The sequence below is a fragment of the Sminthopsis crassicaudata genome, chromosome 1, assembly GCF_048593235.1.
Source record: "Sminthopsis crassicaudata isolate SCR6 chromosome 1, ASM4859323v1, whole genome shotgun sequence".
NCBI lineage: Eukaryota > Metazoa > Chordata > Mammalia > Dasyuromorphia > Dasyuridae > Sminthopsis > Sminthopsis crassicaudata.
Window position 1 is genome coordinate 5,191,488 of NC_133617.1, and position 14,497 is coordinate 5,205,984.

Genomic DNA, 14,497 nt, shown 5'->3' on the forward strand with positions numbered 1-14,497 from the left:
GCAACTTGATTGGTATGGCACTGTATAAGTAGATCAATTTAGACAGAATATTGTCATTTTTATTGAATTAGCTTGGCCAAACCATGAACAATTGATATTTTTTTTCTTTTTTTTCCCTGCCTAGCCTTCTTTTAGTATGAATTTTATAAATGTAACATTTTTTGAAAGTACATATGCATAGGTAATTCTTTTTACAACATTGTCCCTTGCACTCCCTTCTGTTCCCAATTTTCCCCGCCTTCCCTCCACCCCCTCAACTAGATGGCAGGCATTCCCATACATATTAAATATGTTATAGCATATCCTAGATACAATATATGGATGCGGAACTGAATTTTTTGTTGTTCTTACAAAGGAAGAATTGGATTCAGAAGGTAAAAATACCCTGGGGAGAAAAACAAAAATTGTTAACAGTTTACACTCATTTCCCAGTGTTCCTTCTCTGGGTGTAGCTGATTCTGTCCATCATTGATCAGTTGGAATTGGATTAGGTCTTGTCTCTGTTGAAGATATCCACTTCCATAAGAATACATCCTCATCCAGTATCATTGTTGAAGTGTATAATGATATCCTGGTTCTGCTCATTTCACTCAGCATCGGTTGATGTAAGTAAGTCTCTCCAAGCCTCTGTGTATTCATCATGCTAGTCATTTCTTACAGGTTTGGCAATTTTCAATGCTGTAAAATACCCATGCATCTATCTGGGAAATAAAAACTATTAAAAAAAAGAATAAAATACTTGGTGATTTGAACTGCATCCCAACGTAGAAGAATTTAAGTTTGAGTAGCCTGACTTGGGACTGGATAGAGAGATTAGAATCAGGTTGATAAGGACCTTAAATGTTTTATCAACAGCAGAGAATCACAGGGGTGGAATTTGCTGAAACTCTAGAAACAAGTTATTGTTTATTTCAGTCCATGAATCAAAGCCACTGCTTATTTTAGAATTGTCAGTATCTAGACCAAGTTTATGGTCACTTCAAGAAAAGGACTGGAAAGGCTGAATAAGCACAAGATATGACTAATGTTAGTCACCCAAGTACATGGAGCAAATAGATATTTGTAATGGGCAGAACTCTGTGTGATTGATTCAGTCCTACAAGATGTCATCTCAGTGTAATTGGGATAATGATTCCCTACTTTCCAGGTACTTAGTGTAGTTCTGAGGGTTAGCACCTATCCTACAAGATCCACACCTCTGGTGTACTTAGAAGAGAGTATATAAGAGCTAAGAGATCTGGGAGGGAGACAGACTCAGAGAGAGACTGAGGACTGGAGGCTGGAGTTCAAGCTCTCCAACTCAGACTCGATGACAAAGACCCTGGTGGTGGCTGTCCCGTCTCCTATCGCTCTGAGTTAAATCCTCGTTTCAAGTATACTACCTTCAAGTATACTTCTCCAAAGTCCAGCCCGCTCCATCCGCTGTCTTTGCCTGGGAGGAGCAGTCCCCCGCGCCTGAGAGGAGCAGTCCCCAAGCCCGGTCTTTATTTGTGGCTGAGAGGGCCCTGGGCCTTGGTTCTCGGTGGGTGTCTCTTCTTGACATCCTGGGACTGCTGCACCTCTCCCACGCTTTCTCTTCTGACATCACCCTCTTGCTCCCGCTTGTCCCGTGTCCCATCCCCTCGAGGTGTGGGCGAGAGTGGGGTTGGAAAAGCACCCGAGCCATGGAGGTGGAGATCCTTCCCACAGCCAAGAAGATAGATAAGATGGTGCAGAACAAGAACGCGGCCGGGGCACTGGATTTACTAAAGGAACTTCAAGACGTTCCTATGACTCTGGAATTATTGAGGTCCACAAAAATTGGAATATCGGTAAATACTGTGCGCAAGCAGAGCACAGATGAAGAAGTCACATCATTAGCCAAGTCTCTCGTCACACGCTGGAAGAAGTCGGTCTCTGGGCCCTCCAAAACTGAAGAAACCAAAAAAGGGACCTGCTCACTCTTCCCAGTGCAGGCCTGAGGCAAAACGAGAAAGGAGCTGCAGGAGCAAAGCAAAGGAAGAGACAAAGGCTTCTGATTCCTTCATTAAAGCTTTCCCCCGGGCACCAAGCACTTCAAGTTCGGTTCCAATCAAGTGCGGAGAGTTGCTTGCTGCAGCCCTCAGAACTGGAGGTGACTACTTCGCTATTGGCGCCGATGTAGAAGAACTGGGAGCTCAGATTGAGGAAGCTGTATATCAGGAGTTACGGAACAGGGACATGAAGTATCAAAACAGGCTACGAAGGAGAACAGCAAATCTCAAGGATGCAAAGAATCCAAACTTAAGGAAAAATGTACTGTGTGGGAACATATCTCCAGATTCCTTTGCTAGAATGACTGCAGTAGAAATGGCTAGTGAGGAACTTAAAGAGATGCGCAGAAACCTGACCAAAGAAGCTATTAGAATACATCAAATGGCCCGGACCGGTGGGACCCAAACGGACCTATTTCGATGTGGCAAATGTAACAAGAAGAAGGGTACCTAGACGCAGTTTCACACCCTAACTCCTTATGAACCTATGACAACATATGTGGAAATAGATGGAAGTTGGTTTAGAAGAAGAAATTCGCCAGATACCTGGACACTTACAAAGGAAGATTTTGAATTAGCTTTAAAAACTAAGTCAAGAATCTAGTTTCCCTGCAAATGAGATTTTGTAAAGCAGAAAAAAGTCCTCGGGGTTAGTTTTAGTTTTAGTTTTTGTATTCTCTTGAAAACATTCTTAGAGAGTCAGTGTTAGGTCAGATAGTGTATGGTGTATGGTGTATGTTTAAAACTTTTTTTTTTTTCCCATTTTGATAACGAAGTCAACATTAAAGTTTTATCAATTTCAACTGTTGGTAACTTGTTTCTTTTTCTTCCTAATGGGAAATGAACTTTAACTTTTTTTTTTAATCTGAAACATTCACAAAAACGAGTTTGCTTCTCTGTTCATGTGAAAGTGGAATTTGCATTTATTTCTGTACTGACACGTTCCTACTTTGTTAAAGGAGAAGAAAGATTAGTGTAATTTTGGGATTGCCAAATGTAGTGTGGTAAAGAAATCATATTTGGACAGCTGATCTAGTTTGTAGATACCATTTTCAATGAGTCTCTCCCTTTGATCATAAGGACTGTTAATAAGCCTTAGTGATTAGATATCCTTTTGCATCTGTGACTAGCTGTGACCAATTGCAATTCTTATACTTCTTAACTCTAAATTACTGCTCTTAATAGATCTTCCATGGGGGAAATTGATTTTAAATAAATTGTTTGTTAAAAGTGATCAATTGTCCTTTTTTATTTGTTTGATAGCAGCTTTTAAATTCAAATTTTAAATTTAAATTAAAAACTTTAAATTTAAACTTAAAAAAAATCCTTAATCTTGTTTTCCGTGTGATTTTGGGCAAGTCAATTAATTTCTCTCAGCTACAATTTCTTGAACAGTGAAAGGAAGAATAATAACGGCACTTACCTCCCAACAGACTTCTAAAGGTCAAATGCTGTATTTAAAGCTCTTAGAACAGGTATAGCACATAGTCAGCACAAAATAAAAGTATGGTTTCTTCCCTTTATCTTGTTTGATTTTGGACATGTTTCCTTTAAAAAAGGGGGTACAAGTTGTCACAGACTCTTATCTGTGGGAATCTGTAGAGCTCCAGTAGTGTCCCTATCTGGACAGAAAGAGCAGACATGGCTCCTCCAATAATAGCTATTACCTTGTCCTGCCTCTCACAGCTAAAATTTGGAGTGGAGGTCAGGCCCTGACCTGACAGCCACTGCAGGGAGCTCTCCAATGTCCTGCAATCCTTATAGTAGGTGTTGTAGATGTGAAACAACTGGGTAATGTTAGGGAAAACTACATCCGAGGAAGAGGCATAGAAAATACACCATAACTGAGGGAATTTAGTGAGGGGGAGAATCATTGTGTGAATCTTACTCTCATCAGGAGAGGCTCAAAGAATAAATAATTAACATATTTGTTTTTCAGAGAATTTTCTCTCACCTCATTAAAAGGGGGGAGAGGAAAAGGGAAAAGGAAAAGGAGAATAAATGAAGGGACTTGGAGGGAGGGGGGAGGGATACTAAAAAAAAAGGGAGGGTTGTGCGTCACAAGGGGGTCTATAAATTAAATATCGGGGAGGGGTATCAGGGGGGTCAAGGGAAAAAGCATAATCTGAGGATAATATGATGGCAGGAAATACAGAATTAGTAATTTTAACTGTAAATGTGAATGGGATGAATGCTCCCATCAAACGGAGACGGATAGCAGGGATCAAAAATCAGAACCCTACCATATGTTGTCTGCAGGAAACACACTTAAAGCAGGGAGATACATACAGAGTAAAGGTAAAAGGTTGGAACAGAGCCTATTATGCTTCAGGTAAAGCCAAAAAAGCAGGGGTAGCTATCCTTATCTCAGATCAAGCAAAAGCAGAAGTTGATCTAGTTAAAAAAGATAAGGAAGGAAACTATATCCTGCTGAAAGGTAGCATAAATAATGAAGCCATATCAATACTAAACATATATGCACTAAATGGTATAGCATCTAACTTTCTAAAGGAAAAGTTAAGAGAATTGCAAGAAGAAATAGACAGTAAACTATAATAGTGGGAGATCTCAACCTTGCACTCTCAGATTTAGACAAATCAAACCACAAAACAAATAAGAAAGAAATTAAAAAAGTAAATAGAACATTAGAAAAACTAGGTATGATAGACCTTTGGAGAAAACTGAATGGCAATAGAAAGGAATATACTTTCTTCTCAGCAGTTCATGGATCCTATACAAAAATTGACCATATATTAGGACATAAAGATCTCAAAATTAAATGTAGGTAGGCAGAAATAATAAATGCCTTCTTCTCAGATCACAATGCAATAAAAGCTACATTCAGTAAAAAGTTAGGGGTAAATAGACTAAAAAGTAATTGGAAAATGAACAATCTCATCTTAAAGAATGACTGGGTGAAACAGCAAATTATAGAAACAATTAATAATTTCACCCAAGATAATGACAATGATGAGACATCATACCAAAATCTGTGTGATGCATCTAAAGCAGTAATAAGGGGAAATTTTATATCTTTAGAGGCTTATTTGAAGAAAATAGAGAAAGAGAAGATTAACAAATTGGGCTGACAACTTAAAAGGCTAGAAAAAGACCAAATTATAAACCCCCAACCAAAAATTAAACTTGAAATACAAAAATTAAAAGGAGAAATCAATAATACTGAAAGTAAAAAAAACTATTGAATTAATAAATAAAACCAAGAGTTGGTTTTATGAAAAAGCCAATAAAATAGATAAACCTTTGGTAAATTTGATCAGAAAAAAGAAAGAGGAAAATCAAATTGTTAGTCTTACAAATGAAAAGGGGGATCTGTCCACCAATGAAGAGGAAATTAGAGAAATAATAAGGAGTTACTTTGCCCAACTTTATGCCAATAAATTTGATAACTTAAGTGAAATGGATGACTTCCTCCAAAAATATAAGCTCCCTAGCTTAACAGAGGAGGAGATAAATTGCTTAAATAGTCCCATTTCAGAAAAAGAAATAGAACAAGCTATTAATCAACTCCCCAGGAAAAAATCCCCAGGGCCAGATGGATTCACATGTGAATTCTACCAAACATTTAAAGAACAATTAGCCCCAATGTTATATAAACTATTTGAAAAAATAGGGGATGAAGGAGTCCTACCAAACTCCTTTTATGACACAGACATGGTACTGATACCTAAACCAGGTAGATTGAAAACTGAGAAAGAAAATTATAGACCAATTTCCTTAATGAATATTGATGCTAAAATCTTAAAGAAGATATTAGCAAAAAGACTTCAGAAAATCATCTCCAGGATAATACACTATGATCAAGTAGGATTTATTCCAGGAATGCAGGGCTGGATTAATATTAGGAAAACTATTAATATAATTGACCATATTAATAATCAAATTATTGATCATCTCAATAGATGCAGAAAAAGCATTTGACAAAATCCAACATCCATTCCTACTAAAAACTCTTGAGAGTATAGGAATAAATGGACTATTCCTTAGAATAATCAGGAGCATATATTTAAGACTGTCAGTAAGCATAATATGCAATAGAAATAAACTGCAACCTTTCCCAGTAAGATCAGGAGTGAACACTTCCAGTTGATCAATGATGGACAGAGGTAGCTACACCCAGAGAAGAAACACTGGGAGGGGAATGTAAATTGTTAGCACTAATATCTGTCTGCCCAGGTTGCATGTACCTTCGGATTCTAATGTTTATTGTGCAACAAGAAAATGATATTCACACACATGTATTGTACCTAGACTATATTGTAACACATGTAAAATGTATGGTATTGCCTGTCGTCGGGGGGAGGGAATAGAGGGAGGGGGGGTAATTTGGAAAAATGAATACAAGGGATAATATTATAAAAAATATATATATATATATATATATAATAAAAAAAAATAAGACACAAAAAAATAAAATAAAATTTCAAAAATAACAAAAAAAAAAACCAAAAAAAACCTTGTATAAATGTAAAAATTGATAAAAAAAAAAAAAAAAAAAAAGATCAGGAGTGAAACAAGGTTGCCCATTATCACCATTACTATTCAATATAGTACTAGAAACGCTAGCCTCGGCAATAAGAGCCAAGAAAGAGATTCAAGGAATTAGAGTAGGAAAGGAGGAAACAAACTATCACTTTTTTCAGATGACATGATGGTATACTTAGAGAACACCAAAGACTCTGCTAAAAAGCTACTAGAAATAATTCAAAATTTCAGCAAAGTGGCAGGATACAAAATAAATCCACACAAATCCTCAGCATTTTTATATATCACTAACAAAATGCAAAAGCAAGAGATACAAAGAGAAATTCCATTCCAAACAAATGTTGAGAGTATAAAGTATTTGGGAATCCATCTACCAAAGAAAAGTCAGGAATTATATGAGAAAAATTACAAAACACTTGCCACAAAAATAAAGTCAGATTTATATAATTGGAAAGACATTCACTGCTCTTGGATAGGCCGAGCGAATATAATAAAGATGACAATACTCCCCAAACTAATCTATTTATTTAGTGCTATACCAATCAGACTCCCAAGAAACTATTTCAATGACCTAGACAAAATAACAACAAAATTCATATGGAAGAATAAAAGGTCGAGAATTGCAAGGGAACTAATGAAAAAAAACTCAGAGGAAGGTGGTCTAAGTGTACCTGATCTAAAGCTATATTATATAGCAGCAGTCACCAAAACCATTTGGTATTAGCTAAGAAATAGACCGGTAGATTAGTGGAACAGATTAGATACAAAGGACAAAAAAGGGTATATCTATAGCAATCTAATCTTTGACAAACCCAAAGATACCAACATTAGGGATAAAAATTCATTATTTGGAAAAAACTGTTGGGAAAACTGGAAATTAATATGGCAGAAATTAGATATGGATCCACACTTAACACCATATACCAAGATAAGATCAAAATGGGTCCAAGATTTAGGCATGAAGAGTGAGATAATAAATAGATTAGAGGAACAGAGAACTAGAGATCATTATTGATCACAAAATAGAAGATTTTGATTACATCAAACTAAAAAGTTTCTGTACAAACAATACGAATGCAAACAAGATTAGAAGGGAAGTAACAAATTGGGAAAATATTTTTAAAAGCAAAGGTTCTGACAAAGGTCTCATTTCCAAAATATATAGAGAACTGACCCTAATTTATAAGAAACCGAACCATTCTCCAATTGATAAATGGTCAAAGGATATGAACAGACAATTCTCAGATGAAGAAATTGAAACTATATCCACTCACATGAAAGAGTGTTCCAAATCACTACTGATCAGAGAAATGCAAATTAAGACAACTCTGAGATACCCACTGCGCCACCTAGCTGCCCCCTAGGTTACATAAATTGAGTTGGATTCTAATTGTGGCAAGGTAATCTTCCTACAACTTCCTGATTCACTATTCTACTGATTACATCTTTTCTAAATTTTTTCAGCCTTCCCCAACCCTCCAATTTGACTTAATCCCTTCTATTCTCTCTAGGCTGATAACGTGGCTTTCTATTTCATAGAATTCTATTTGCCATTTGCTATGGGTTCTCCTTCTTTTCCTATTTTGCTCTATGGTGGTCATACTGCTTGCCAAAGCATACCCCTTTACTTGGATTTATTACAGGATCATAGAAGGGAAGTGAAAAGCCATGGTGTCCAACATGCTAATTTCACAGATGGAAAAAACTGATGTTCAGAGGTTCAGTGACTTTCCCAGGATTATATTGCTCAAAGGCATCTAAAAAGAAATTCCAAGTCAGGTCTTCCTGTCCCCGAGCCTAGCATTCCCTTCTCTATAACACAGATCCGTGATATCAGCCCTCCTATACATGCTCTCATCTCACTCACCTGGACAGGAGTTCCTTGGGCCTAGATGACTCAGGATCCATGATGCTTCCCTTTCCTCAAAGTGGGAAATCAAATCTTCTGTGAGAACTGGAATTCCTTGGGGTGAGCAGTGGGGAAAGAATGAGGATCAAGAGAAGTGTCTACTTTATTTCTCTTTAGGGAAAGGGGACATGTATGCAAAGACCAGGACTCAAGGATGGCTGACATGGCATTTGATGTTCAGAGCATGGGTGCAGATAGATCATGCAGCCAATTTCAAACTAGAAAATTCTGACTTTGTCCTTTTCCTAGAAAGTTGGTCACATTTCATAACTTCCTTTTCTAGAAATTAAGAGCCAGCTAGTAATTCAGTGCTGAGAGCGCTGGCTCTGGCTTGAGCCACTTAGTAGTTGTCTACCACTGCACAAGTTACTTGCCTTAGTTTCCTCAACTATAAGACAGGAATAATAAGCCATTATCATTAGGATCAGATGAGTTGTTATTTCTAAAAAACATAAAAACAGTGCCTGGAATATAGAAGAGCGATATAAAACCTGGATTGCTTTCCCACCCTCTGAACTGGAATTTTGGGGGCAAATGAAAGAACAAAATTAGACTTGGCAGGACTAGGATTAATGGGTACAAATTTGTAGTTGTTAAGAAGAACGTTTGAAATGCTAGTTCTGTTCCAAAGAGGAAGGATTTGTGTTGTTGGATCAAGAGTTGTCTTCACTGCCCATCTCCAAAGAAAATCTGCACAAGCAGTTTTCAGAAATTTAGCGGATAAAATTCACCTCTAAGAAAGGGCTAAACTAGATAGCCTTTGAAATTAGTTCCAAGTCTGAAATTGTATTAGTTCACAATTCCACCAACAGGGTTAGTGTCCCAATGTTTCCCTTCTATCATAGTAGCTGATCTGATAGATGTGAGATAGTACCTCAGAGTTGTTTGTTTGCATTTCTTAATGATAATTTAAAATATTTTTTCATATAACTATATAATTTCTCCCAAAACTGCCTGTTATTATCAGTTGAAAATAAGGCTGCTATTACAAATTTGGTTGAGTGCTCTCTATATTTGAAAGATGAGACTTTTATCTGAGAAATTGACTATAAAAGTTTTTCCCCCTATTTTTCTGCTTTCCTTCTAATCTTGGCTACATTGGTTTTATTTGTGCCAAACTTTTAAATTTAATGTAATAAAAATCATTTTACATCCCACAAAATCCTATCTCTTGTTTATTCATATTCTCTTGTCTATAAATCTGATATGTAATATGTTTCATACTCCTAATTTATTTATGTTTCCTTTTATGCCTAGATAGTATCCATTTTGACCTTATCTAGCTAGCTTCTATAAAAATCTTATTATTTTCCCAGCAATTTTTTTTATCAGATAGTGAATTCTTATCCTAAAAGCTTAGATTTTTGTGTATATCAAACTAACATATTATGTTCAGAATGGATTATGCAAGAAATGTAAGGTTGGTTCAATATTAGCAAAATTACAAGCATGAATGACTATATTAATAACAAAAATAATATCATTACCTCAAAAGATGCAGAAAGAGGTTTTGACAAAATGGTATACTCATTCCTGTTTGCCTCCCCAGCATTATCTTTACTGGGGATAAGCTAGAGGCCATTCTAGTAAAAATTAGGTCTGAACAAAAGATGTTCATTATCTTTATCATTGTTCAATATTTTACTAGAAAATATAGCTATAGCAAAAGACAAGAAAAAGAAATTTGAATTAACAGGCAATGAAGAAACAAAATGATCACTTGATGGTTTATGTTGTGGATTCTAGAAAGCCAATTAAAAACTAGTTGAAACAATTACTTTAGTAAAGTTACAGATATAAAATAAACCCAAACAAATCATCAGCATTTCTGCATATTCAAAAGATAAAGAAATTTCATTTAAGTTATCTAAACAGTATCAAATACTAGGAAATTTCTCTGCCTAGACTCCGGAACCATATGAACACACTTATAAAACTTCATTTGCACAAAGACAGAAATATTAGTTGCTCATGCGTAAACTAAACCAATAAAAAATGACAGTACTAAATTAATTCACTTGGTGCCATGTAAACCAAACTAACAAAAAAGGTTTATTAGAGAACAACAATAATGAAATGGAAAATACTAAACAAAAAATAAAATAGGAAAAATGAGAAGGGGCTTAGTAGCATATTTCACACTATACTACAAAACTATAATCATGAAAATTTGGTACTGAAATTTCGGTAATAAATAGGATCCTCAGTGCAAGAGATTGAATACACAACATACAGAAGCAATGAGCACATTAACTTAGTATTTTATTAACCCCAAAACCTTGGCTACTAATGTCACATCATATAACAAGATAATCTCAAAATGAGTGTGTGGTTTTCAGTGCCTAATTATATCATAGGGAACATGGAAGAAATTACCTATCAGATCTAGGAAGAATTTATGACCAAATGAGAGAAGTTCATAGAAGATAAAATGCATAATTTTGATTAAAGGAAAACTTTGTACAACAAAAATGCATTTTTAAATTTAATTTTAAAATTTTAATCTGAAATTATCATAAAAGCAGGAAACTTGGGGGAAGGGTGGATCTTACTAGCAAATTTCATTTCTAAATATACAGATAACTGAATCAAATTTATAATAACAACCATTCTTCACTTGATAAATGGTCAAAGGGTATATGGGTGGGTAATTTTCAGAGGAAGAAATTCAAGTTTTCAATAATCATGAAAGGATGCTCTAAGTGACTAATAAGAGAAATGCAAATTAAGGCAACTTACAACCTTACAGCTATCAAATTAGCTAAAGCAAAAATATCACAAATGCTGAAGAGGATGTAGGAAAATAAGTATACTAATGCAATTGTAAGGGGCCTGTAAATGGGTGCCACAGTGCATCGGGAGATTGAGGCCCGGAAGTAATTTCTGTGGATATTAGGACTGCCCTTGGGCGGGATCCTGGCCATATTGAGATAGCTTCATAATGGGTGACTCTCTCGCTGATTGGCTGTGTGTGTGACCTCACAGGCCCTTTATAAGCCCACTGCAGGCAGCAATCACCCTCTTTAATCTGGCGTTCTTCACCCTGGCTCCCTAGCCTGGGTGGCCAAGCCAAGATGGGTAGCCAACAGAGGTAAGGATTTTGGTAGTGAACACATGGGTCTTCTGACCAGGTGTTCACTCGGGAACCAACAAGTCAGGGCATCAGTTAGGGCATTATGTGAGTAGGTATAATAAAGGCTTTTAAGATTACACGTGGTTGTTCTTGAGTGCACTACCGGTTATTAAGCTATAGATTCAAGAGATTGTGGCCAGAGACCTTAGAAGGCCTCAGAGGAGGCGAGCCGGGTAGAGCTCACACTGCAAAGGACAGTGGTCAAAGGTACTCTGGTGGGTCTAGGACAGACTAGTAATTGTAACTGCCGGGAGAGCACATTACATGCAATGTTGGTGGAGTTGTAAACTAATCCAAGCATTCTGAAAAGAAATTTGGAACTATGCCCCAAAATAAACTGTTCTTCATTTTGACCCAGCAAAACTTTATACCCCAAAGGGTTCAAAGAAAGATAGGACCCATATAATACCCCCCCCAAAACAATTAGATCATTTTATATTGGCAAAGCTTTAGAAACAGGGGATGTCCATTATTGAGGAATGGCTAAACATCATGTGATGGAATATTGTGCTGTAAGAAATTATTGTAGAGGGCGGCACTTTGGAGAAGTATACTTGAAAGAAGGTGTTAACTCAGTGGAATTGATGATACAATGATTATCTGGTTTACATATACTTAGTACTTACCATGGGGATGTAATAGTTCTACAATTGCTGTAATTGTAACAAGGTATTTAAAATGAGGACAAAGTCAGCCACAGACATTCCATCTTTTACCATCCTCGGGGTGGCTTTCCTGCCTCCTGCACTAAGGAGGAGACTGGTTGAGACTGGCAGACCGGCAGACCGCTAGAAGAGACTGCCTCAGGCTGAGACTAGGTTAGACTATGACAGAAAGCTAGGCCAAACTTTACAAATTATGAAGGGGATGGTTTCAGAAAACAAAAACCTAAGAAGATCTACATGAATTGGTACAAAGTAAATTTAGGAGGATTAGTATAACATTCTGCACAATAGAAGCAAGGTTGTAAAATCATAATCAGCTTTGAAAAACTTGGGACAGATCAACATAATGACCCTCTGCATTTCCAAAGAACTTTTGATGAAACCCGATATCCACCTCCACATGGCATATTTTTTCATTTTTTCAACAGGGTGGAGAAAGAACATGGTTATTTTGCATGACTATAAATATTTAATGAGTTTTGGGGTTTTTTTGTTTTTGTTTTTTGGGGTTTTTTGGGTTTTTTTTTTTTTTTTGCCTTCTTAAGAGAGCAAGGAAGAAAAATTTGGAACTAATAAAAATTAGGAAAAAGAAGAAAGAAAGAAAGTGAGAGAGATACCTACTACTCTAACCTATATCTGAAAGGAATTCCCCCTCTGTTACCTAAATAATAGAAAAGTGGCCATCCAGCCACTTCTCAAAGATCTCCATCAAAAGTCAACTATTACTTCCACTGTTAAGCAAGCCTAATAATTAGTGTAGGGTGGGGAGGAATATAGTTCTGGACCAAAGCCCTAGATTGTAGTCATAAGATTAAGATAAAGAGTAAAATAATTCCTTTAATTAGATTTAGAGGAGTACAATATTTTAACCCTTTAATGCAGACAAATGAAAACTATGGGGAAATATCTTTTTTTATTAAAGTATTTTGTTGGGGTGGTTAGGTGGCCACCTAGAGCACCAGTCTTGAATTCAGGAGGACCTGAGTTCAAATCTGGTCTCAGACACTTAACACTTCCTAGCTGTGTGACCCTGGGCAAGTCACTTAACCCCAGCATAATAAATAAATAAAGTATTTTTTTTTTCCCCAATTACAGGTAAAAACAATTTTAACATTCATCTTTTAAATTTTGAATTCCATATTCTCTCCTTCCCCACCCACCTCATTGAGAAGACAAGCAATTTGAAATAGATTATACATGTGTAGTTATACAATACACATTAGTCATTATAAAAGAAAACAGACAAAAATTTTTTTTAAATTTTAAAAATATGCTTCATGTTTAACATTTATTGAGTTGCTTGCTGTCTGGGCAGGGTGAGGGGAGGGGGAGAAAAATAAAAATTTGGAACACAAAATTTTGCAAAGGTGTATGTTGAAAACTATCTTTGTTTGTATTTGCAAAGTGTATATGTGCCTACATGCATATGCGCGTGTATACGTGCCTATATGCATATGCACATGTATACGTGCCTATATGCATATGCGCGTGTATACGTGCTTGTATGTATATGCATGTGTACATGTGCTTATATGTATATGTGTGTATACCTATATGTATATACAAGTAAATTTTTCAAAAGACCTTTCAAATATAAGCCAAGCTACCTACAAGAGCTGTAGGGAAAAAAAGTTTTTAAGCAAAAAAAAAAAAAAAAATCATAATTTTTTTTTTAAATGGTGAAGGAAAAACTGAGAAAAGAAAGTGAAAGTAATAAAACTAAAATTTTTTTTAATGTGAAAAAAAATCCAAGAAAAACAAAAAGCTTGTTTTTAAAAAGTTAACCAATTAGAAAAGGAAATACAGAGTCTCCTAGATGAAAATAATTCTTTGAAAATTAGAATTGGGCAAGGAGAAACCAATGAAACTATGAGAAACCAAGAAAGAAGAAAATATGAAACATAAGAAAAAATGACAGATCTAGAGAACAGTTCAGAAGAGAAAATATAAGAATAATTGCACTGCCACAATTGTGACCAGAATTTTTTTAAAAATCTACCAGACACCCCCTGAAAGAAATCTCAAAAAATCAAAAATCAGGATAGCCAAAATCCAAAGCTGCCAGGTTAGTGAAAATTCAAAACCAGAAAGGCACCAACCAAATACTGTGAAGCCATAGTTATGACCACACAAGATTTAGCAGTTATAATGAAGCAGAGGAGGGCTTGCAATATGATATTCTGGAAGGAAAAGGAGCTAGAACTGTTGTTCAGTCATTTTTTAGTTATGTCTAATTTTGTCGCTTCATTTGGGATTTTCTTGGCAAATACCAGAG

The 14,497-nt window shown here is 36.0% G+C and overlaps 1 pseudogene; it reads left to right on the top strand.

The window, feature by feature from the left end:
* Positions 1-1,664: 1,664 nt before the first annotated feature.
* Positions 1,665-14,497, top strand: part of LOC141541004 (transcription elongation factor A protein 1 pseudogene) — a 17,317-nt pseudogene continuing 4,484 nt past the window's right edge.